The following is a 26,857-nucleotide window of genomic DNA, read 5'->3' as shown; positions in this document are numbered from 1 at the left end:
TGATGCCTCCATCCCACTTGGAAGCAGGTCAAGGGCAGGCTTGCCCTGCAGCCTCCCTGCCTGTGCACTCCTGACCAGCTGCTATGTGTACCTGGCCTCACGTCCTCCACCTACTGGGAGACTTCCCACCACTGTAATAAGAGGCAGGAGCCAACCTCCTCTGAGGCCATCAGCTTGGGGCTTTTCTCAAGCCCCAGGGACCAGTGGAGACACCCCTGTCACTGAGACGACCTTGAGATGTGTCCCCCCAAGTTCCTTAGAGGGACCTGTGGCACCAAGCCCAGCAGTAACCTGCTCATTGACAGACCTTCACCATCTCCTCCCTGACCAGCCTGGCTTCCCTCACCTGTGCATCTGGGGACCACCTCCCAAATAAACCACCTGCCCCCAAGTCCTTGTCTCAGGGTCTGCTTTGTGGGGAGGTGGGTTGATGCGGGCTAACTAAGAGGAGCTTACAGCACTGAACTATGCCCGGAGCAGAGCCTCCAGGACTCCTTCAGACCTCAGAGTTCCTGGCAGCTCCAATAGAAACCTCCTGTTGAGCCTCCTGTGGACGGAATTTGGTTGTTTCAACATTGCCTCCCTTAGGAGGGTCCCTGCCATGCGGTCATGCTTTGTGACTGCTTGTTGAAGGAAGACCATCTCAAAGGCTCTTCTAGCACCTCCCATGGAACAGGGAGGAGTAATCATGCAGGAGTGGCCCAACTCAACTCTACATTTTCAGCGCATGTCCCTGGGCTAGGAGTGCACAGGTAGACTTTGTTCTCTGCTCCATGCTGGGCAGCAGGTACGGGGGCCGGCACGGAGCAGCACTCAGGAACATATGCTGGTTGAATAAATGAATCCCACCACCTGGAACTGTGGCAGATGACCTTCTGTCATGATCTATACATGCTGCTCCTAACTCCTCGCTCTTCTTCTCAACACCCCCCAACCCTGCCACTTCTTTCTCATATCACCCAAGCTGTAGTTAGCGCTCTGTCCTCTTTCACTAGGTGTTCTTGTGTGAACAACTGAAATCTCTCCCTTCTCTTGATTTCCAGGATCTGCTCCTGGTTTTCCCCAACTCCCTGGAGCCCCCTCTCCTTCTCTCAAGCTGATGGGAAGGATCAACTGATAGAGAAACAGATGTGAGGGCAGTTTTTCCCCAAATTCCAGAAGTTAAACTTTCCTTCAGGAAGCACTGGTCTGCTTATTGGTGCAGCGAGCGAGAATGGGCCACATAAGTGGGTGGCAGTGCTGGATGTTGGTCCCAGTGCGGCTGGATGCTGCTATGCAGGCAGGGCTTGAAAGGGATACACTCAGACACAGGGAGAAGTAAAAACTCCCACTCTCTCATGGCCTGCATACATCATGACAAACCTCCCCTTTCTCCCTTCTTCACACACAGATGCCCCAGCCCTGTGCCTGCAGAATGGTCATCATCCCTGCCCTCCTCCCCACCATGACCTCTCCTACATGACCTCAAGGGCAACACCAGAGATCCTTCTTGCATGATTTCTTAACTCAGTGGTAAATATGTTCCTCTTCAGAAACTTGGGACACTGTTCATTTTCTCCCTCCTAACACAACTGCACATGGCAATGCCTTATACCCCTGTTGTATCAGTCAGCAATTGCTGTGTAACAAACCATCCCAAGACTCCAACAACACTTGTATTTTATTATAGCCTGCATGTCTGAGGGTTGGGAGCTCACATGTGTTTCTGAAGGGTCAGGGGCGCCGCTCCAGGCTGGCTGAGACCAAACCCAGGTACATATGCCCCTTCTGTGTTAGTGACATATGTTCACCGCCACATGTCTGGCAGAGCCAATCTCATGGCCAAGCCTGGTGTCAGGAGTCAGGGTAACCACTCTGCCCAGGGTGGAAAAGCCCAGCAAAGTCACCTGGCAGAGAGGGCCCAGGGAGGAGTGTAGAGTTTGGCCAGTAATGCACCCGCTGCATATATGAAGCTATGGTTCTTGAGAGGTGATGACAGCACAACTGACCCGCATGTAATTTTCTTTAATTCACACTGGGCATTCACAAGACTGCTGGCAAAGTAGGCTTTCCTGTGTTACTTCATTTTGGTCTGGTTTGCTTTTGGTTTCTTGTTTTGTTTTACCATTTTTTAAAGTTTATTTATTTATTTTGAGGGGGGGAGAGAGAGAGAGAGAATGCATGAACAGGGGAGGGGGCAGAGAGAGAGGGAGAGAGAGAATCCCAAGCAGAGGACCGACATAGGGCTTGATCTCACAAACTGGGAGATCATGACCTGAGCCGAAATCAAGAGTTGGATGCTTAACTGACTGACCCATCCAGGCACCTCTTGTTTTACCATTTTATTGATGAAACCACTTAAATCCAGAGAGGGAAAGTGTCTGTCCTGACCAAGGTCTGCAGCAAGCACGCAACCAGGTCCTGGAGGTAAGGCAGGAACCCAACCTCTCCCTGGACCTTAGAAGCCTGCAATGTATTCTGATATGCTTTGGTAGCTTGCCAGCCATCACAGTGTGGTCCTTGGACAAATGACCCACAGCTGCCTCAGTATTGAGAGTTCATTGCCAATTATAAATTATGAGCAAGACTTGTTGACATTGTAGGCTACAATGGGGGGAAATCATCTATGTTTTTATGATAGATTCCAAAGATTTAAATGTTATCTAATTTGATTTTTGTTAACTTTATCTTCAAAATTGGTCTGCTGGGATAAAGCTGTGGAAAACCTCGTGGGGTAGGGGGTGGACTATGATACTTATAGATAGCCAGTGGACTTGATTTCAGTTGTGTATCCTGTGCACAGCTCTAAAAGGAAATACTGTATAACATGGTTCCTTTGTTAGGTTTCAGGGTCTGGCACTATTAGCTAGTGGCCAGAGACCACTGCTGTCCACCATCCACACAGTACCCTTATGGGCAAGTCGCCAAGGCATGTTAAAGATTAGGCAAGGGCTGTGCTGTGGCAAGAGCTGTGTGGGGTGCTGGAGACGCATGTGGTTAGTTTCACAAGAAAATTTAAATAATACCAGTTGTGTGCAACATGAAGTCAGCACCCTTTCATTCCTTGGATGTCTGGGTGGATTCAGCTGGGGTTGAAGGTGGATGTGTAACTTGCAAATGGCTTTCCAAGGAGGCTGGACATCTGTCTGTACACCCACACAGCCACAGGGGAGAGACCCGTTTCCCAGTCTTGGCAACACTTGGGCTGGGCAGTCTCTCAATCTGAGCCATGCTAGAGGGTATGGTGGCATCTCATTGTAAATTCAAGTTTGTATTCAGGAATAAATATGACCAAACCACTTATCTTCAACAAACTTCAGTCTGTTCAGGCTGCTCTAGCAAAATACGAAACTGGGCTGGGGGGGAGGAATGGTTTGGGGGTGGGGCTTATAAACAGCAGAAGCTTATTTCTCACAGTTCTGGAGGCTGGAAGGTGCCGAATTGATGGAGGGCCCTCTTCTGTGTCACAGGCATCTCCTTGTATCCCCATATGGTGGAAGGGGCTAAGGATCCCTCCAGAACCTCTTTTATAAGGCACTAATAGGGCTCCAATTATAGGGCTCCATCTGAAGACCTAAGCACCTTCCAAAGGTCCTCCTTCCTAAAACCATCACGCCAGACATTGGGATTTCAACATATGAATTGGGGGGAACAGGGTAATTCAGTCTGTGCACCACTGACATATACACTACCACACTGTAAATCTCAAAATCATTATACCAAGCAGAACAAGAGTGCACATGTGACTCATTTACATAGAATGAAGATTAATCTCTAAGGACTACATGCTAGTCAGCGGTCGTCTGGGTCCAGGAATGAGAGAGTCTGGTCTACAAAGGGACATAGGAGTCTTCTGGAGCTGATGAAAATGTTCAGTACCCTGACTGTGCCAGTGGCACCACAGGTGTTGACAACCATCCAAATTCCCTGAATGGTGCATTTTAAATGTATACTTTAAGTGAATGTAGTTTATTGGCCATAAATTATTCCTCAATAAAGTTGATAAGAAAAAAACCCAACTCTGCTCTAGACACAGAAAGAGCACCCATTTCCTATTCCATAGGAGGACTAACATTAGTAATTATCATAGTAGTAATAATAATACTCTAATGGTGAAAAGCAAACTGGTGCTTACTTTGCACCAGGCACAGTGTCAGACACCTTGCACTTGTCACCTCCAATTTTCATAGCAACCCATGAGGAAGCCTCTCTTACCAACCTTGTTGTAAGGACTAGGTAAATGAGACAAGTGAGGCACAGAGACATCAAGTGACTTACCCAGGATCCCACAACTAATTAGCACCAGAGCCAGGATTCAAACACCAGCAGTCAAGCTGTGAATTGTCACTGCTCAGTAATACTCACAAGACAGGCAATTGAATCTAGAGACTTAGAAGCCCAGCCAGACCCCACCTTTGGATGTATTTCTATTTCTCCGCCTTAGACTCCATCAACTCAGGCCATTGCCTCTGGGATGTGTTTACTCTTGAGAAAAGCAGGCCTCCTGCTACAGGTGAAGGCTGGTGTTTCTCTCTCCTTCCTGCTCCAGTGAGCTGGTCAGGACAGGAGGACAGAGGGAAGGACACTCACCTATCATTGTGCAGCCAGCACAGTACAGGGGAAGGGTGGGGTTCACTGGGGATGTTGGGGTGCTGCCCTTTCCCCATGTGGTGACCTTGGTGGGAATCTGAAAGCTGAAGGTGCAGAGCACCTGCATGACACCGTTGCCTGACACTTGCAGCAGAGAAAGACCCCCACTAAGAACCCCACTGTGTGCTGGGTGCCAGCCTTGGAAATGGGGTGGTGAACATGAGGACCAGAGGCCTTCCTACAGCACTTGTTAGGCCTGGGGTTCAGGGAGCTGCCTCACAAACAAATATCCAGGTCCATGGAGGACTATCTCTGTTCCAGGAGCCTACTGCCTGCCACTGCCTGGGAAGTGTCCCTGAAGGACAGGTGACCTTGGACGGGAGAGGAGGGCTTGAAAGACAGAGTCTGGGACAAAGAAGGAGAAGAGAGGAGGGCAGACTTGCTAGAGGCCTTCATGGAGGCCAAGTGTCATTGCCTGTGGTCACCCTGAAACACAGGGTCCCCACTGTTCACCATCCAAAGTAGACGCAGTCAGCATGTCCCCTGACTGCAGATAAGCCACCCCACCCAGTCAGGTCTCTCCATGCATTGAGCTCCAGCACAGGACATTTTTCTTTTCTACTTTCACAAAACACATCCCGAAAGTCAGACATGAGGAGTTCTCAAAGTGTAGTTTGCCTAAAAATGGACACAGGCTCTAGTTAAAAACCCAGATTTATGTCCCCCAACCCTGTCACCACATCCAATCTGATCTGAAGGTAAAGCAGGGAGTCCATAAGGGAGTCTTTGTAACAGGCTTCCAGATTTTTCTCTAAGTGCCTATAGGCCACACCTTAGGAGCCAAGCTTAAACCTCTAGGACCAGAAGGAAGGACAGAGACTGGCTGGTCCTGTGTCGCCACCTGTGTGTCTTGGAACCTGTGGGGCCTGCACTGGAAAAGGGGAGAGGGTGAGCAGGGAGGGGCAAGGCCCCCTTCTCAACCCAACCAGACCGTGTCATGTTTGTGTGTTTTTATAGTGGGCTTCTGCAAATATTAAAGAAATATTATATTAATGATTTGGGGGGAAAAAAAGGTTAGAAAGAACAAACCCCTCCCAACAGTGTCACTTTGTGGATAAGACACTTGCTCAGATGGCAAGGCAGGGGGAGAGTTGCCGAGACATTGTTCACTGGTGGTCAGTCTGTGGCCTGGGTAGATGGAGCTAACCTCAGAGCCTCCATTTCCTGGTCCCTCAAGGCAGATAACACTGCCCACCTCAGTGTCAAGGGGATGAGTGCACAGTCTGAGTCATAGGCCTCAGCATACTCTATTCCCTCCCTTGTCCAGGATCTTGAGGTAGTCATTCCCCTCGTTTCTTGGCCCAGGGCACTGTGGGAAGCAGAAGGAGGCTAAGCACTCAGGCTATGCCCTGGTGACATTTCTGCCTAGTTCAGGGGACAACACACTGCCTGATCCTTCTCCAGACTACATGGCAGGAAGGCTGCTATTTAGCTGGGGAAATGAGGCAAAGTCTTTCTGAGCAGGGTGAGGTCTTGGGGTAGGATTGGGGACCGGGGTTGGGGCATGGAGCATGGGGTGCAGATGCTCTGCATCAGAGGAGTTTGGATACACAATGAGGCTTCTTGGCTTGGAGAAGCTCAGATCATGATCTCGTGGTTGGTGACTTCAAGCTCCACATTGGGCTCTGTGTTGACAGCTCAGAGCCCGGAGCCTGCTTCAGATTCGGTGTCTCCCTCTCTCTCTGCCCTTCCCAGGCTCACACTCTGTCTCTCCCTGTCAAAACAAATAAACAAACAAACAAACATTAAAAAATTAAGAAAAAAAAGAGGCTCTGACCTAAAAACGCTGGAGATGATGAGTCTCACCTCCCTGTTCTGGGCCCCATTCACAGCTCCACAGCTCTCCCTAACCCAGCTGCTCTGGGCCCTTTAGGGCCAGCATCTGCATCTCTCCCAGGAAGCCTGAGCCAGTAAGAGATGAGGGCCTAGGCACCAATTCCCCAACCTTGTCACTGCAACGGCAAATTGGCTCAGGAGGACAGAGACCCAGGGGGTACTCTGTTCACCAAAGCAGCTGTCCAAACTCTCTTATACTCCCAACTCATCCCTTCCCAACTCATTCGCTTCCCAACAGACATTTCTGGGATTCGATTCCCAGGCAATTGTATCTCAGGAGCAGCTTAGGGGATCCCAACATGAGACACAGGTCCTCTGTGAGTCTAGCTCACCCTCCAGCCTGCACCCAGCCCAGAGGGTAGAAGTGGGTGCAGATGTGGAACCCAGCCGCTCACCATCCCGGGAATGAAACATTCCAGCTGGCATGCAGGGGTGGGGCAAACAGTATCATCAGCCAAAGCAGAAAGAACTAAGAAGGCAAAATGGTTTGCCAAAACTTATACAAGCCCCAAATGGTTACTTGTGCTTCTCCAGTGTTTTCAGCTTCCTGTGACATGCTTTTCCACCCAGACCCAGAAGAGCAGAGGAGTAGAGCACAAAATCCAGAGGGCCATCTTCAGGTGATCCAGCATTCCAGTCTGCCCACATTATAGGCTTGGAAAATATAGACCAGGTTTGGTTTTCTGAAGAGCATGCAAAGGTGTTAGACAAGTCAGAAGATGTGAATCCTGACAAAATTCCCTTTCACTCCATTTCCCTGATGAGGGTTTTAATGCAACAAAATAAACCAGACCTATAAACAGTTACAACTGAGTGTGAAATAGTTGTCTTTCACTTTTCCCAGCAGGATTTGGCAAGATGTTGTCCTTGAATTGTGTATTTCCCACAGTAAGTCAATAGATATTCCATTTTAAAAATTAAAGTTTCAGTATTACATAAAATAAACTTGCATGTAGTTGCATGATCAACTGGTTGATTAAATACACACTATCGTATTAAAGTCACCAACAATTCCTAAATAAAGACAACTGTTTCATATTAAAGTAGTGTTTTCAAAACTCAGCGAAGCATGGAATCTTTTCCTTTTTTACAATAACACTTCTTAAAAACTGAAGTGTAATTGTCTTGTAACATTATATGAGTTTCAGGGGTACAGCATAATGATTCGATGTTTGTGTATATTGTTCGCTGATCACCTCAATAAGTCTTATACCGTCATCCTCATAAAAAAATTACAATTTTTTTCTTGTGATGAAAATTTTCAAGAAAGTAACAATGTTAATGTCCTTTAGGACACTGGTTTTCCAAGAAATGCAGTTTGGGGAGCACTAGGCTTCCCAGGTCATGCTGTCGATTCAATCAACAGATCATGTGCTGAGTGCCTTATGTGATGTTCTGGGGCTCGCTGCGGATAACTGAAGCCATCTGCAAGACATTTGATTCCCTGAATCTTAATCCAGATGTTTGGCTTCCTGACCAGCATAGAGAAGCTAGCATCTTATGTTTGTGCTATTGTATAGTTGTGCAGTTATATCTTTTAGGCATTCCTAAGAATAGCCCAATTTTTTTTGATATTGATAACACTTTTATTAAAGAAGTCCATGATCAGTTTCCTTACTTTTTACCTAATGCCCTTTTTCTGCTCCAGGATCCCATCTAGCGTAGCACACCTCACTTAGGCATCACACCTCCTTAGTCACCTCCTTGCTGTGACAATTTCTCAGACTTCCATTGTTTTTGATGACCTTGACAGTTTTTTTAAAAATAGTTTATTGTCAAGTTGGTTTCCATATAACACCCAGTGCTCATCCCCACAAGTGCCCTCCTCCATGCCCATCAACCTGCTTCCCCTCTCCCCACCCCATATGTTTGCATGTATAGGAGGATTAGGAGGAACTTGACGAAGGACCATGGGGGAGAAGAAGGGGGAAAATAGTTGGGGAGAGGGAGGGAGGCAAACCATGAGAGACTCTTGAATGCCGAGAAGAATAGCCCAATTTTATATTTTTCCACAAATTGGTCATTTCTTCCATAATTGAAAAATTCAGTCACACCACCACTGTCTGTGTTTCCTCTGGTGGGCAGTTGTCATATTCATCAGGCTGACATGGCACCCATGAGCTTAAATTGGCCTTAACCCTTAAGAGCCTTCTGATAATCTGACAATCTGAATGTGGCCAATAATTCCTTCAACACATGAGATGACTGGTCAGGCCTTCTGAGAATCACAAGGAGCTTATAAGCGACTGACTGCCCTCTCAGGCAAGCAAAAATAATGCTACCATGGCCTTTTCCTTTTCTCTGGTAAGTCCCTACTTCTTGTCATTATATTGTCAGCATGATTACTGTTTATTTTCTGGTTGTATGGATCATGCGCTATTTAATTTCCTGGCTCTTATCTATTTTTCCACACCCAAGAGAAACAGCTTATACATCAACTCAACTTTCTCATGGATTTATTCTGCCTGTGTTGGGTCCCAATGAACTTATACAGAGCTCACTCGGTGATGTGTGTCCTGCACCCAGATCCTGCAACTGAGTCTAGCCTGAGACAGAGTCCTCCCATTTATTTCTCAGGCACTGCTCTGGCCCCTAACTTGTTTCCCAGTGGAGGTGTGGGCCTGGAGTCAGTTGGTGCATTACTCCTCCAGCAATAGCAGAACCAGAGCTCTGGCCTAGGGACACAGGTTAAGGCCACAGTTCATCCTTCCTGTCCCCATTTGCACCTTACTTCAGGGACAGCATTTATCAAGTACCCACCACACATATTCAGGAAAGGAAAGACTGTTCCCAGTTGCCAGTAAAAGTCCTTCCTAACCCATTTTCCAAGAGGACCAGAACTTTTCTTTCAAATCATGAGTAACAAGCAGCTCTGAGACTGTGGAGAGCAGCACCCATGCTCTGCATCCAGACCCTGCCTAGACTCCTCTGGACCCACTCCAGCAGAAGAAGGAGATGGGTGGAGAGTGAAGCTTGGGCAACAACTCTGAGGAGTCCTCTCACAGGGAGCCTCAGACCCGACAGAACTTACAGGGGCAGCCGAACCAAGAGGGTGAGAGAGTTCTTTCACTTACCAACACCAGCCTGTGCTACCATTAGCCCAAATTCAGGGGACAGTATTAGTCAAATGAATGACAAAGACTTGAAGAGTGTGAGGCTGGTCCTGAATGTGCAGCCGCCCTGCCCCTGAGTTTCTCATCTGTAAAATGGGGGTGATAACAATGGCAACCTCAGAGATTATTATAATAGTTAAATAAGGCCATTGAATGTTGTTTTTTGCACAGTGTCAGGCACATAACAAGAGCTGGAAAAGTGCTGACTTGTAACATTTACTTTATCTTTCTTTCCTTTATCTCTTGGTTTCATACTGAAAAGGTGGATAGGTTTTCTAATGAGATGTATATGTCCCTGCCCTAAAAATTCCCCTTTGGAGGATTGGGGGCCAACAACATCACAACTGTCTATACTGGCAGAGCCTGGGCTTGCTTCCACATGCTGGGAACCACAACCACCAGAAGAAGACGGAACTTAGGCCCCTTCCCAATTGGCCCCATGAGTGGTGGGGTTCTGGAGTCACAAAGCCCCACAGCCAAACCATACGTCTCCCCTTCACAGAGCACAGCAGTGGTGCCAAGGAACCCAGTTGTCTTCAGATTTCCATGGGGATTTTTCTGACAATTCCAGGAACTGAGAAGTTAGTTAGGAAGTTCATGAGTAGGGAGGTCATGAGCGGTCAAGGGTGGCTGTAGATAAAGCCCCTTCAGGCAGGAGCTCACCAAGCTGCACTCCTAAACAGCCTGTCCTCAAAGGCTTCTGCTTGAGGCCTCAAAGTTTAGAAAAGTAGGGAGATGACAATAGAAGGTGGGAGCCTGGAGATAAGGCTTCTGAGGACACAGGCAGTGTGAAGAGCCCAAACACTTTCAATGACAAGAAAAGCATGGCCCTTCAGAGCCCAGGATGAATGCCAGGTGCAGCCACTAGCTCCATGACTGTCATCTTCTGTGGGGATAGAGGAGTGAATGTGGGTCTTTTCTGAGGGGCTTCACTGTGATTTCAGCTAAGGATTTTCTTTAATGTCTGTTTACATATCAATTCAATTTATTCCAACTGAGGCCAAGATTTAGGTAACAGCAGAATCCATTTATTGTATTTGTCTTATACAGGCATCATTGGTGCAGTGCAGATTCTGCTGATGTCAGCAGGCATGAGTGGGGCAAGTGGACAATAAGTTTTCACACCCCTGACTGGAAGGCACAGACACTGAGCAGAGTGTGTAGAGGACTGAGGCCAGGGCCCTACTCTTGAGGCTCAGTTCAGTGAATGCACTCTGTGAGCAATTGACCTCTCTGGGTGTGAGTTCCTTATCTGGAAAATTCTGAGCCCTAAACCAAGGCTGTCTGGGGCTCTTCCAGCTCTACAAAGGCAAGGTTCTAAGATTATGGACAAAGCCAGATCACACTCTCTGTGCCCATCCCTAGGCCTATCTACATGGAATATATTATCCAAAAATGAAGTGAAGAAAACAATTCAATTTACAAAGCATCAATGAGAATAAAATACTTAGGAATATAGTTAACCAAGGAGATGAAAGACTTGTACATCGAAAACTACAAAACACTTTTGTAAGAAATTAAAGAAGATGTAAATAGAAAAACATCTGTTTTCATGGATTGGAACATAATACTCTTAAGATGTCAGTACTATCCAAAGTGGTCTACAGATTCAATGTTTGCCTTATCAAAATCCTAATGGCATTTTTTGCAGAAATAGAAGAGTCCATATTCAATTTCATGTGGAATAAGGGACTCTAAATAGTCAGAATTGGAAAAAGAACAAAGTTGGAGGTCTCAGACTGTCTGATTTTAAAACTTACTAAAAAGCTACAGTAATCAAAACAGTGTGTTACTGGAAGAAAGACAGGCATGTAGACCAACAGAACAGAACAGAGAGTCCAGAAATCAACCTTCATACATATGGATAAATGATTTTCAGCAAGAGTTCCATGATCGTTCAATGGGAGAGGACAATCTTTTCAACAAATGGTATTGGGAAAACTGGGTATCCACCCGCAGAGGAATGAAGTTGGGCCCCTTCCTCACACCATATATAAACATCTTTTCAAAATGGATCAATGACCATTGATCAATAAAAGTGTTAGAAGAAACCACAGGGGCAGTGCTTCACGACATTCTATTGGGGCACGATTTTTTGGATAGGACATCAAAAGAGTAAGCAACAAAAGTAAACAAGGAAAAATCAGAATTAAACACAGCTGTGCATCAAAGGAAACAATCAGTGAAGAAAAAAAAATACAGAGTGAGAAAGAATACTTGTAAATCTTATATCTGATAAGGGATTAATATCCAAAATATATAAAGAACTTCAACAACTCAATAACAACAATGACAAGTCAATTAAAATGTGGGCAAAAGATGAGAATTGCAGTTTTTCCAAAAATATATACAACTGGATAATAAGCACATGAAAAGACATTCAGCAACACTAATCACTAGGCAAATGAAAATAAAAACTACGAGGCATTACCTCACATCCACTAGGATGACTACTATAAAAAATAAACCAGAATAAAAAACAGAACGCAACAATAATGGAGAAATTATGAGAAATTAGAATAGGTGCATCACTGGTGGGGATTTAAATGGTGCAGAGGCATTTACCCAAGGGATACAGGAGTGCTGATGCATAGGGGCACATGTACCCCAATGTTCATAGCAGCACTCTCAACAATAGCCAAAACATGGAAAGAGCCTAAGTGTCTATCAACTGATGAATGGATCAAGAAGATGTGGTTTATCTATACGATGGAATACTACATGGCAATGAGAAACAATGAAATCTGGCCATGTGTAGCAACATGGATGGACCTTGAGGGTGTTATGCTGAGCAAAATAAGTCAGGCAGAGAAGGACAGCTACCAATGTTTGCACGTATAGGAAGATTAAGAGGAACTTAACAGAGGAACGTGGGGAAGAAGAAGGGGAGAAATGTGGGGGGAGAGGGAGGGAGGCAAAAAAAAAAAAGAAAAGAGTATTAAAATCCCTTAAAAAATGGTGCGGAGACTGTACAAAACAGTATAGCAGTACTTCAAAAAATTAACATGAAATTACCATATGCTCCCACAATTTCACTTTTAAGTATACCCCCAAAGAACTGAATCATGGTCTAAGAGTTATTTATACATCCATGTTCATAGCAGCGTTATTTGTAGAATAATGGTAGAATCGCCCAAATGTCTACGGACACATGAACAATTAAGCAAAATGTGGTATATTCATACAATGGAATATTATTTGGCCTTAAAAAGCAAGGGAACTCTGACACTTGCTACAACAGCAGTGAACCTTGAAGACATTGTGCTGAGTGACATAAGCCAGTCAAAAATGACAGATACTGTATAATTGGACTTACATGTAGCATCCAGAGTAGTCCAATTCAGAGACAGAAAGTAGAATGATGGTTTTCGGGAGCTGGAGGCAAGGAGAGTAGGCAGTTATTTAATAACAGGGACAGAATGTCACTCTTGCAGGATGAGGTTCTAGATATTGATTTCACCGAGCTATATACTCAAATATGGTTAAGATGGTGAGTTTTTTAAAAATGTTTTATTTATTTCGGAGAGAGAGAGAGACAGCGTGAGCAGGGGAGAGTCAGAGAGAGAGGGAGACACAGAATCTGAAACAGGCTCCAGGCTCTGAGCTAGCTGTCAGCACAGAGCCCGACGTGGGGTTTGAACCCACGAACTGTGAGATCATGACCTGAGCCAAAGTCGGATGCTTAACCGACTGAGCCACCCAGGTGCCCCAAGATGGTGAGATTTATGTTATGTATATTTTGCTACAATTTGGAAAGAATAAAAACTATAAATACAAAAAGAAAGTCCACATGAAAACCTTGCCTTCTAAGAAAAGACACCGTATTGGCAGTGAGTCAGACCTGAGCCCATGCTTGCCACAGCTGGGTGAGCCATGCCCCCCATGGGCCCAGAACAGGCTGAGGGCATTAGCATGAGAAGAAGGAGATCCTGTGTCATGACTGTGGACCCACAATGCAGTGAAATAAACTGTGACTTCCCCTCAAAGGACAAGGAAATTCTTCCCGACATGTAGGAGAAGGGTAATGTTGTGTTTCACTCATAAGATGCACTCACCTCAGACTCCAGGTAAGGCCTTAGAACATGGGACCACTGGACTTGTAACTTCCCAGGCCTGGTTCATGTAAGGGAAGCTGGTTTGTTGGGATGGAAGTGCTCCTAACTTCATGCCAATGCCCTTTCATTAGGGGACATAAATGACAACAGTAGCTATTTGGCATTTATTCTGATACACAGACTTCAAAGAAACCTGACCATGGCTGCACACTCAGTAAGCAGCAGAGGTGAGGTGGATGCAGCCATTGAGCTCCATTTGGGTTATTTCTTGCTGTTTAATAGACCACCCCACACCTAAGTGGCTTAAGAACAACAGCCATTTCATCACATCTCCGGGTTTTGGGGGAGGCTGGGCTCAGCTGGGCCCTTCTCCTGCCACCTCACTAGGTGTCCCCTGCAGTTACAGTTCCACGAGGCTGGGGCAGAGCCATCCGCCCTTCAGAGGGGCCCATCTTCTCATGTGGCCTCTCTGGCACAGCCTCGTTTGTGGTCTCTCCAGTACAGTGGCTCAAAATCCCAAGAGCGAGTATTTCAAGCTGCTTGGCTTTGAGGATGCAGGCCTGGAGCTGGCAGAGCAACACTTCTACCGCTTTCTCTTGGTTAGAGTGAGTCAGAACCCAGCCCAGATTCCATATGGGAGGTACCGCAAGAGGGTATTAAGTCTGGGCAGTGTTTTATTTATTTCTGAGAGAGAGAGACAGCCCTCTTTGGATAAGAGCCCTCTTTGGATACTGGCTACTCTGCATGCCCCAGCCCAGAGTCCAAACCATGCTGAGCCTCATGGAGGGGAGCCACATCAGCCAACACCTGATGCCCAAGCCCTCAGCAAAGGCACTAGGCTGGTGGGGGTCCACATCTGCGGCCCATGGGAACAGAGAAGCTCCCCTTCAGTACCCTCACTTACTCTGGTTGGCCTGCAGGATACTGACAAGGAGACAACCAGGAAGCAGCCAAGGGCCCTGTACAAGGTCATGGGCAGCATGCAAACCCCACCTGCAAAGCCATCTATGCCTCTACTCACTACCTGGCACTGTCCAAGGGCCATCGAGGAACCACACGGGGCAGAGGACAGCACAGCAGTTGCATGGATATCTGACAAGTGCCTCTCAGGAAGAGCCAACCCTGCTAGCATGGGTTCCATAGCACACCCAGCAGGACCAGTGCCACCAGCTGCCTCCACATGAGGAGCAGTGGAAACCAGTACACAGGAGCATATGTAGGAAGAGCCTGGCAAAAAGTCCAAGGAGAGAGGAAGCAGATGCCAAGGCTGGGAAGGACGCTGCCCCAAGTGAGAGTCTGTCCCAGGGAGAAGGAGAGAGGACATTCCCAATGGGAGCACTAAATAAAGGATAAATGGAAAGAAGGGAAGGGAAAGTGTTTGAGGTTGAAGCCAGTGGAGAGTTTTAAATCTCTGGTGGTTCAGTTCATGCCCTCCCACTGGTCCTCATTCTGCAGGAAGGCCCAGGGAGGCATAGGGATTCTTTCCTCACTCTGTCTTTTAAAAGAAAAATTTGCCTTTGGCCATGAGGCTGCACAGCTGGTGGTGTAAGTGGGTGAGGCCCCTCCTGGTGGCACTTTGTCCTCTAGGATGGTCCGGACAGGAAAGCGGCAGGGAAGATGGGACACAGGCTCTCCATCTCTCTCGTACCGCACTCATCCTATGCCCATCCTGGCTCAGGGGCTCTGGCCATGTCCTGCATCAGAAGTCGAGTTTGGGTTTTCAGACAGATATTTCTTTCTGTAGAAGCCCATATCATCAGAGTTAGACTGAGGAGAACTGCTCCCATTCTGTATGATCTGACCAAATAATAAGAATTTGCAAAACAACAACAACAACCACAAAAACTTAGGAATCCAGACAGGCAGATTTGCAGTATCAATGCATAAAATGTCAGAACCGGTTTGCAGAACTCGCATTAGGACTATTTCCTGCACCCCCGCTGACCTGCCAGAGTCTTCCAGCTGCTGCAGACACCCCAACCTCACCTGGCTCACTTCAGGTCTCCAATTTGTCCAGAATCTAGTTTCTAATCTTCTCAAGTTCATCAGGACCACCCAGCTGAGACTGAAGCCCAGCACCACCCCTGCTGGTGAGAGAGGGAAGGGCTGGGCTGTGGGGGTGACGCGGCAGTTGTGACATCTACAGACTAGCCTATTTCTATATCCTGGCAAGTGTACACTTGCCTGAATGGGATGAAGTCCTGGCTGCCACAACATTGCTCAATCTCCAAATACTGCTCAAATCATGTCTGTTTAAGGGTTTCCCAATGCATGGAAACCTAAGTCAAGCAAAGAAGAGAGGATACTCTCATGGGAGGCTAGAGTGTGCTCCCTGTGTGCCTATCAGCCAGGTGGCTTCCCAAATAATAGAAATGCAGACACTTTATTCTTACAGATTCATTCTCTTTCTATCTGACCTTATCCTACAAACCAGAAACCAAGACACCTGTTTGGTCACCTATGAGTAGTGTAATATTTGCATAACATCTGGCAGAATGTTTGGAATTGGGAAGGAGCTAGAACAGATGACTGTCGGGTACATAATCACTCTCACCCTACTCCCCTGAAGGGTGCTTGTAACAAGGGTTAATTATGTGGTGTTTTAGAATTTCCAGGCACCCTCTCCTCAGCCACAGTGGAGCCTCCTGGTCTCTTGTGTATGCACATAGACATGAAACAATTTCTCTCTGTGACTATTAATTACACTGACATTGGTCTACTGTAGACACCACTCTACTCTCAGCTTTTCTCTCTGAGCAAAAACAGAGGGCTGCCCCATGCCCTTAATACTGCAGAGTAAAGAGAGCTTTGTGCAGCAATGCCATGATTTATTTAGCTCTGGCTGATAAATATGTCATTATGTTGTATGTTTGCTGTTATAAATGCACAAATCCATGTACATGCATGGAAAGTTACAGCAAATATTCTTACATGTGGACCTGTCAGGCAAGTGGCATTAACATTTCCAAGAGTTTCTTTAATTATTATTATTTTCTTTTATTTTATAGAGAGAGAAAGAGAGAGAGGGAAGCATGGCAGAGGAAGAGAGAGAAAGAATCTTAAGCAGGCTCCACACTCAGCACAGAGCCCGATGCGGAGCTCAGTCATGACCCTGGGATCATGACCTGAGCCAAAATCAAGAGTTGGATGCTCAACCAACTGCACCACCCAGGCACCCCTAGCATTTTTAAGTTTTGACAGATGCTGCTGATTGCCCTGGGTAAAGGTCATGCTGGTTTGTGCTGTTCGGCCCACTCTTCCTGTGCATGAGGCAGTTATTTCTCCACCTCTGTCTCTATCCCCTGCACCTCCAGGTAGGAATTTTCTGGTCTTCTCCCCACCGACGTGTAATCATTCAATATGAAATAAAGTACCCCCCTTGGAATCTGATATGTGATGCAAATATATTTCATACTTGGTCATTCTTTTTAAATCATATTTGTCTTTTCTTCCTTAACACAAGATTATTTCCATCTACATATAGTTAGTGTATCAACTACTTGCTTCATGGCCTCAGTGCCGTGGTCATTCATCTCTTCTCCACACCAAGATTACTTATTCTGTAGTTTTCCAACTCCCCTATATTTCCTTCTACAAGTTTCGTGGTTCAACTTTAGGGGATTTGTGTTTTACATCTAAATGCTTAATTCTTCCCCATCAAATCTCAGAACTACTAGGTCTTACTTCTTCCTTCCCACTCTCTGTGACCTTTCTCTCTTACTGCCCAATTTGTATCTTGTGTTGGGGCACCTGGGTGGTTCAGTCGGTTAAGCGTCCAACTTCCGCTCGGGTCACGATCTCACGGTTCGTGGGTTTGAGCCCCGTGTCGGGCTCTGTGCTGACAGCTCAGAGCCTGGAGCCTGCTTCAGATTCTGTGTCTCCCTCTCTCTCTGACCCTCCTCTGCTCATGCTGTCTCTATCTCTCCCTCAAAAATAAATTTAAACATTTTTTTTAAATTTTGTCTTGTGTTGCTTTGGGTACATGTGTCCTTCTGATTATTTCAAAGCTGTGAATTTTTTTCTAGTTCTTCTTGCTCTCACTTTCATGACTGTATTGCTCCACGAGGTAACATATCTTCCATTTAGACAGAATTGATTACTCCTCTCTGAGCACTGCCACTTTTTTTACTTCTCTCCATTATCCAATTTTAGTTTATTAGGATATTTTTAAAAGTTCTTCGGGTGTTTACTTCTGCCCTTCACTATAACTTGATTCTCTCAGCTTTTAATGGTTTCTTTTGAAATGAAGATTCAGTTCTGTGATGTCTGGGGTGTTCAACTTAAAACCAAGAGTTCACAAGCTTGTTTATTTAAAAGGAAAATCCAAAAATCATACTTTAAACATGGTTAATCTCAGAGACATGAGGCATTATGGCATAAACCGAATGACCTAATGTTATTAGCTCAAGCTGGGAGGTGGCCTCGGGGTGCGGTTTTCAGGAAGCAGAGCCAGCCTGGCCTCCCCCCACCTTGCAGGGTGATCACTCGGGGGTTTTGGGTAAGCCCAAGCTGCATATCACCGTGGGTGAACCTGGCCACAGCCAGGTACTCTGGGCATGTCCATCCACTGAATTCCCTGACTGCTCAACAACCAGTCTGGTGGCTGTGAATCAGCTGGAGACAGCTTCATCACAGTGCTGTCCAGTGGTCCTCAGAGCAACAGAGGGGAAAAATTCAGGAACAATGAGTTAGACCAAGGTTCTGTTCTGTCTCAATAAATGACGCCCATGTTTCCAGTGCTCATGGGAAAAATTGTCCTGGAGAGAACCCCTCCTTCCCCCACATCTTGCCTCCTAGGTGTCAACCAGCAGCTCTTGTCCAGGGACAATACAAACTGCAGACGCTCACTGAGTTTCCATGTCCTGGGCCTCATGGTCACAAAAACAAATGACAAATGCCCCTGCCTTCTCAGAACTCACAATATTTTGAGAGAACACCTAAGTGAGTGACTATAATGCAAAAAGGCAGCATTGGGGGCAGGGTGGCGACAGTGACAAGATTTAACTCTACTTTCAGGGGAAGAGCTGGAATCTGAGCTGAGGCCTAAGGGCCACGTAGACAGATGGCCAGGAAGTCCAGGTAGGGGTAGGGCTCCTGGGCCTCCTGCCCCTCGCTGAGTCCCAGGACCATAGATTTCCCACTTCCCAGACCTGGAGTTGAAACCCTTTGAAACTGGGCACTAGATAAAAGTATTCGCATGGCTTTGGCTAGCTCAATCAGCTGATGAGGATTTAGATGCTCCTTTCCTCAAAGTCAACAGACTGGGAAATACAGCTCAGGACTGGAAACAAAGGGAGAGGCCCCCCATAGGACTGATGCATCCATTTATGCACCCATTCATTCACAATGCACAGCCCAGTGCTCACTGTGAAGTGCTAGGGATCAGCCATGAACAGGCTGGACCACTCCCTGCCCGTCTCTTGCAGGTTCGCTCTCCTGTGGGACAGCGGCCAGCATGCAATTAGACACGGGTACAGAAGCAGGTCAGTACATGCTATGAACAGACATGCAAAAGGTCACGAGGCTCAAGAGGGATGGGTGCTGATGTTTTGGGTCAGAGAAGGCCTGGGAAGAGGTGTTTGGTCTCCAGGTGTCCAGAAGTGATAGAGTGGGCTTGACTGGCCAGCCTTAGAAAGAGGCCCCAATATGACTTCTTAGAGTAAGTAACAAAATTTTCCAAAAGGACTAAGTCCTAGGTTCTTCAAATCAAGTTCTGTGAAATATCTGGCTTCCCAAGGCAGAAAGTGGTCACAGAGAAAGAGTAGGCCAGATGTGAAGACACCTGGGGAGGGGTCAAGGTCAACCAATGCCAGTCCAGGGAACACCCTAGAACACTAATGCCAAATAGGCTCCAGACCCTGAGGGGCGGTGTCCAGCCCAGCAAAGACAGCCCACCAGCCCCAGCCCAAAGACTTTTCAGCCCCAGATTTTCCCAGGTACGCTCCAACAAGCCTAGGAGGTGCTCCAGGAGCAGGGACGGGCCTGTCCCCATGGCCTGACATGACATAAATGGGCCCAATAAATGTTTACTGGACAAGTGTCTGTAAAGTTTTTCTCTTTTCTCCTAGTAGCATTTATTCCCTTCATCAGGGCACACATGTTAGTAAGAGGTAAAGTCTATGTCAGCTGAACATTGTATATGGTGGTAACTTTTGCTGGCTTCTGGTAACAAATTGAGCCAATAAAATGTTACCACTCTGAAGGTAATTGGACCTATTTCACTTCAGTTGCACTGATTATAAACTCCCAATCTCTGTCTCTTGTTAAACAACATCTCCCTCCTGTACGGCTGAATGTCTAATATCTTACCTTGGCAGTGTGTACTTTTCCACATTATTTGTGATATTTATTACAGCATGTATCATTTCAAGAAGAAGCTCTTTGCCTAAATACTAATGCTCTTGATTTTCATAACGCAAATTCCCAAAGCAGGAAAAGTAGTCAGTTCTATGTGGAACGATGGGGAAAACCTCAGATGACTTAGAACCACCAAAACCAGACTTTCTGCCATGCTGCAGCAGATTAAGCTGGCCTGCTTACCATCCTGCATGTGCTGACACAGGCTATCAGCTAGTGTCAGGGATGATGTGGCTGAGCATTTTCCCAGGAAGGATTCAGGAGTCCAGACAAAAAACATGTTTGGATGGGAGGTGTCACCAGGAACTCAGAGTGTTTTATGGGAAACCTTAAATTGGTGTCTTGAAATAAAACCATTTTGAATCATCAGAAAGTTTTAATTGTCCTTAGGATTATATTACCTAGTAAAATGACAAATAAAAATATGTATCTTTGCATGTATAATATATTTTCCCTTATGAGTTGCAGAAGCAAGTCTGATATTGTGCAAATTGTAAATGTTTATAGAATGTCCATGATTTATGGGGAAAAGGAATGATTCCATCCAAACTGACAGTCTACTAGACAATAAAATTCTAAGAGGTTTTGGATTCTTAGAAGCTAGTAATAACTAGTGGAAATTCCACTTTGAAGAGAGGGAGGGAGGGGGAGAAGAGAGAAAGGAGAAAAGAATACATATATGTGTGATTGTGTATGTGTGTATATCTGTATATATATATGTGTGTATACATCTGTGCACACATGTGTGTACCTGTGTATGTTTGTGAATGCAAGTGTACTTGTACACTTAGATGCATGTGTATACATACTTAGCATACATGCATATATGCATATGTATATGTGTGTGCATGTATGTGTGCATCTTTGAGATGCTGTCCTAACTTGGTGCCAGCTTCCTCTCCTGTCTGAATCATACCTACTGCCCTTCTTCCCAGCTTGGGAACAGGCTCTGGCTGAAAGGCTGACAGAAGAATTGACAGGTTCATGTCCGACTTCTGACAGACTGCTCTCTCCTACTTTCTCACATGATGTCCATCAGATTCCTAGCCTCCTCACCCTGAAGATGCCCTGCATGTCTGGGTGCAGTTTTGTAGGAACTTACCTTGAGAGATGCAGCAATTCAGCCATGTAAATACCCAGACAAGATGCTCTGCCTCACACAGAGGTGTGCCTTTGACTCATGCACGCGAGCTGTCTGAAAAGCCATCTCTCCCCAGAACCGTAAGAATCTATGTCCTGGATGTCAGAGGCTTGAGTGTCAGATCTGCTCACTCTGGGAACAGACTGTTGCTGCAGGCCTATAGGCAGGGAGTGGAGCTGTTGTCTTCCTGGATTTGAAGCATCTGCCCTCTTCCTCAAGGCTTAGATGCTTAGTCAGCAGAAAGGGTGGGTGAGTGGGACCATACCAAGGCGGCATGTCCTCAGGCCTAAGCACAAGATGTGCTCCCAATGCACAGTGACATTGAGGTTTGCTCTATAGAACCAAAGTCATTTGAGATGCTCAGGGGGAAACAAAATGTTTCTTGGCCCAAGAAGTTTTGGGAAGTATATAGTATATGGGCTTGGAGATCCAGTGCTCACCATAGCCTGGCTGAGGCTCCAAGGAGACCCCAGTGTGCTAAAATCACTTTGCCTTAGAATCGCTGCCATGTATCCTTTCCCTGAGACTCTGAGTCAAGGCTGCTGTGACAGGGTCCCCAAGCATTGTGTCAACAGGAGCCAGGAAGCGGGCCAGTGCCAGGTAGAAGGCCGCAGCTCCTTACAGTAAGTAACCCAGCTCTCCTCCTGCTTCCAGGGATGCCCTACTGGCTAGATGGAAAGAATTAAGACCTTAGGACAGATAAATGTTGCCCACACAACCCAAATCCCCAGCTTCCAGGTCTGCTCCTATCGGTAAGCAGCCCAGTCCTCTGCAGGCACCCCTTGGGCTGGGCCTGGGGAGAGGTTGCAAGAAGAAGATGCTAGAGGCCAGGAAGTGACAACAGTGGAGACTAGGGTCAGAGTCAAGATGGAATGAGTGCAAGAATGTGACCCAGAGGAAGAATGCTGGCAAGAAGGAAGCAGGTACGCTGTGTATGTGTGTGTGTGTGCCTGTGTGTGGTCAAACACCTGTCGACTGCTGGCAGATGGGCACAGTGGAAACCATGACTCAGCCCAAAGGCAGAGCCCTGAACTTCATTGGCCAGTGTCACCAAGGGGGCAGGAGCTATATGGTTCATTTGACCCAATACAGCACAATACAAAACAACTACAATTAAATTAAAATCCAAGCAAGAACATCTTGTTTAAGGAAACAGTACTGTGCAATTTGCTCATGAAAGTTTTCCATGAGCATAGCTTTTATATAAATGGGAAAGTTTGATTTAAATGGAAAACAGACTTAGGAAGAACTGATCTTCAGTGAGTAATGAATAACAATCATTCTGTATATTTAATTATGTATTAACACGGTATATATAAGTTTATGACATTTCATTTGAACGATTTTGAATCAGATTTTTAATTCTCTGAAGAATGATAAAGGTCACCCACAATGAGCCCATCACTTCTTCATTCTAACATGTGACCACCTACTACGGTGTCTGGCAGCTATCCAGTGTTTAACAGATGTTTCATTAGTAAATAAACGTTATTGGACAATTGAAAGCCCTAGTCCAAGATCTTAAGGAAATAATAGAGCTGTGTAAGACATGGCCCTCTCTCTTGGAGGATCAGGTTGACAGTTCTTCCACTTCCCCAAAGCCAAAAAGACTCCGCTAGAGGTCTCCTTATCAGAGCCAAATCGACTCTGGGCAGAGCCAAGATAAACCCAATGTAATCTACATGAACTTGTCCATTCAGACCACACAGGTTTGCAAAATCTTCCTCACAGGACCTGAGTAACATCCACTTCAACTAAGCAATCGGTTTAGGTGCACTCCCACACAATTATAGCTGTTTTTCTTGTCCTTTTGAAATCTACTGTCCTGTCCTTATGACAGGCATTGGGGCTGGACAATTTCTGAGGGTCAGGACCTGGGATTAGTCTGTGCCAGTGGTGACATAGGCTTTAGGATGAGTGAGAATATACATAGGAAAGGACATTCTAGGAAGAAAAGCAAGGACCCAAATTCACTGTGTGGAATTGCAAAAGCAAAACATTTAAAGAAGAATTTTGTGTGAAAAGTTGGGAAAAAGTATTAATTCTTGTATGTCTTCTTTTTCCTCCCATTCACCCTCATACTCTAGGCCAAGCACCCAGCAAGCAATTAGCAATTAAAGGTGCTTCCTGGTGCATAGCCATTTGAAACTTCAGGAGAAACACCATTTTAGGAGTGGAGCATTCCCTTTGCATACTTTTGTTCCGTTTGGCAAACTTTAGGGGTGCTTGTTTAAAAGCATGCCAGTGAGGGTCCACCCACACAGGTGGTAATGCACAGGAGCTGACCTGGGGCCCAAGAGTCTACATCCTAAAACGCACCCTGGGATATGTGTATGCCCGCAGCTCTGTGACTGCACCTCAAGCAGCAGCCAGGGTGTGATTCTAATGCTGTGGCATCTCACGTTCCTTGGACTCTCTCTTCTCCAAAGGATAATTGCTGGGTGGGCCAGCCCTGCAGAGGGGCTTGAGGAGGCCTCAATGCAAAGGACCACATTCTGGACCTATCTTGCCTTTGATAAGACAGAAGGCACTTGACATCACCAGGTGGGGCAGGTATGCTGGAGCCCATTTTCTGATGCGGAAATAGAGAAAGAAGATTCTAAAAGCAGATGCAGGCATGTTTAGGGTGGGGAGCAGTGACATATCCCATGGGAAGCCTTCCCTCATATAAAATTAGGAAAACAAGGCTCAAAACAATTAGATAACATACTCAACATCCAGCACTAACCTGTGACTAAACCAGAACCATTGCTGAGTCCTCATCTGGAACTCTCTTCCACCAAACTGCCTCTTTATTGAAACAGCACACAGATTTCACTGAAAAATGGCAAACCCAAAGCCCTTAGAAATAAACTTATGTCTTGTTCCAACTCTGATTAGGAAATAAGAAGGGAAGAGGCAAGACGGTGTGGTAGGACATATCTTAGAAAGATTTCTTTAAAAGTAGTTACTGTTGGGGCATTATGGTGGTTCTGTCAGTCAAGCATCCAACTCTTGATTTCAGCTCAGGTCATGAACCCATCGTTCATCAAATCGAACCCTGCATTTGGTTCTGTGCTGAGAGCACTGAGACTTCTTAAAATTCTCTGTCTCCTTTCTCTCTCTCTCTCTCTTTCTCTCTCCCTCTCTCTCTCTCTCTCTCTCTCTCTCACTCTCTCTCTGCTGCTCCCCTGCTCGCTCTCTCTCAAAACGAATAAACATTTTTTAAAAAGTAGTTACTATCTTAGAAATATCCAGCCATGATAGTGGAGTGCTGGTAGCTATAAATTGACAATGTAAGTTTATTGATGATATATTTTATATAGAAAAGCATATTATAGCCAAGTTTTGCAGTATGATTCCACTACTACACAGACATACATGCTCACACATACACTCACATAAATGCCCAGAAAGCATAAGAAAGGAATCATGTCAACAGATTGATACAAATCTGTTTCTGAGTGGTGGAGTTTAGGGGAGTTTATTTATTTTGTCCTGGTTTTGCTCATTTGCATTGCTAATTTTCCTCTGACAAATGTGCATTTATGCAATAATTCATTTTTGTTCCGTAAATGGAAATGAGTATAGTTTTTGTCACCTGCTTAACGTGATAAGCTACAGTCATCTAGAACATTCATTTGTCTGAGAAATTGTCCCCCTGGAACTAACCCCATGGTGAGATGTTCAGCCTCACCGCCCCCCCCCCCCACCCAGGGCCCAAGAAGTCTTTTGGTGGATTCTGAGCTCCAGTGAATGACTAATATGACAAAGATGACAAAGGGTGACTCATAAGGACCAAAAGAGTAGCATTGTCATGTGCTGAACGGGAAGTTGCTACAATCCTCTCACTTGGGACTTCATATGTGGTCAGGAGAGTCTAGGGTTCCCTGGTTTCATTCTCCCCTTCTGATATGGGGTTCCATCCAGATGCATCAGGACTGGAGTCTGTTGTAATGAGAGTAAGTAGTCATCAAGGACAACCCAATGTTTGGTTGTCAAAACAAAGGGCAATGTCTAGAAAGATAGCATGAAGTAAAGGTGGCAGGGACTTCACAGAATCACGGGCATGTGCAGGACCAGTGGGGACAGGGGCATAGTGCTTCCACTCTTATTGCCTGTAACCCTGGATACAACCTGGTCACCCTGTTCAGTACATATTTGCTAAATGGGAACGTGTGGCCCAATAAGGGACTTCAACAGAACTCCCGACTTAATGTAATTTCCTTTGCAACATGCCTGACTGATATTCATGTTTCTCTTAAATACTTCTGGAGATGCGGTACCCACTACTGCATGGAGAAAGACATGACAATTTTGACAGTTGCATTGATTAGAAAGATCTTTTCCTTACATCTAAGAGAGTGATTCTCACACCCAAGCACATCTCAGGATCACCTGCAGAGCCTGTTAAAACACAGATTGCTGGGGCCTGTCCCCAAAGTTTCTGATCGAGTGGGTTTGGGGTGGGTCCAAGAACTGCACTTCTAATGAGATCACATCTTGATGCAGCTGGATCCAGTTCCATACTTTGAAAACCACTGGTTTTCAAATAGACTGTTTAATGTTTTCCTTTACTTCCACACCATTCTCAGAGCCTATGGAGAAAAGGCACAGTCTCCCAAAAACAACACACACTCCAACGGCAAACATACTCTTTCACACACATACACACATGTCCCTGGCTCAGTTCTCTGTGACAGCATGGGACAAGCCCTCTCTGTTCCACGTGGAACTACTTAAACATGGATGTGCCTCCTGTCCTCTTCGTGTCTCCTTAACAGGCCTCTTTTTAAAACAAACAGTGCAGCCAGGAAACCAGAGCCGGAAGAAGATGCGTGCTCTGTCTGAAGCCCGACACCCACCCACTGCAGTCTGGACACAGCATGGACACCGGGTCAGGGGGCCTGTCACTGCCCTGACTTCCTCCTCACTGGGGTGAGAGCAAAGGCTGTGTGTTCCTTTGCTTCAGTAATGACCTACCACCCACTTTTCTGCCAGTGGTTCACAGATAAAATTACTATGTCCTCCAAAGGCTCAGATCAAGATGGGGGTTAGAAGCTCAGGGGTGAGGTCTCGCGACGGAACCTTATAGCCAGCCACAAGGGTCTGGGGTAGAGATGGCCATCCTGGCCCAGGTTTTGGTCACCCAGCTGTGGTGAGCTCCTCTATGCTCCCTGACTTTGTCCTTCCCCTGGTCAGTAGAAGCAGGCACCACCATGAGTGGTATGTTGGGTGGGGACCCCCAAGTTCAGAGCTACTGGTTATAGGTGTGTATGTGGGAGGGATAGTCCTGGGGTGCAATCTGCATGATTTCAGAGGTCCCTGGAAACATCCTGTTATGCTCACTTCCCTGCCTGACACTCCCTTCCCCTTTCTCCTGCTTCCTAGGATCACCCCCCAGTGAAGTTTCTTGCAAGTCCTTGTCTCAGTAAATGTTGACTAAGTGAGTAAATGGCCAAATAAGTGACTTGGCCTTGAACTCTCTGTCTGATGTCCTCTAAGGAACTTTAGGCAGAGTCAAGCCCACCTGGATAGGAGGCCCCCAAAGACAGGACTTTTTACATGAGTTTTAACCTCTTCAGAGGCTAGGACCAAGCTCTGCTTAAGACATACCTCCTCCATGACTGGCAGAGAGAGGCAAGTGTAACCTGTACATCTCAGGAATTTGTCCTAGCCTGAAATGTACTCACCATCCTTGTTAGACAAGGTGCAATCTCTGTTTCTGAGCTTCAGGTCACTCTCCT

Source organism: Hyaena hyaena, unplaced genomic scaffold (genome assembly GCF_003009895.1).
Source record: "Hyaena hyaena isolate Hyena2069 unplaced genomic scaffold, ASM300989v1 scaffold_928, whole genome shotgun sequence".
Lineage (NCBI taxonomy): Eukaryota > Metazoa > Chordata > Mammalia > Carnivora > Hyaenidae > Hyaena > Hyaena hyaena.
The sequence above is the reverse complement of the archived record's forward strand: the minus strand, read 5'-3'. Positions refer to the sequence as shown.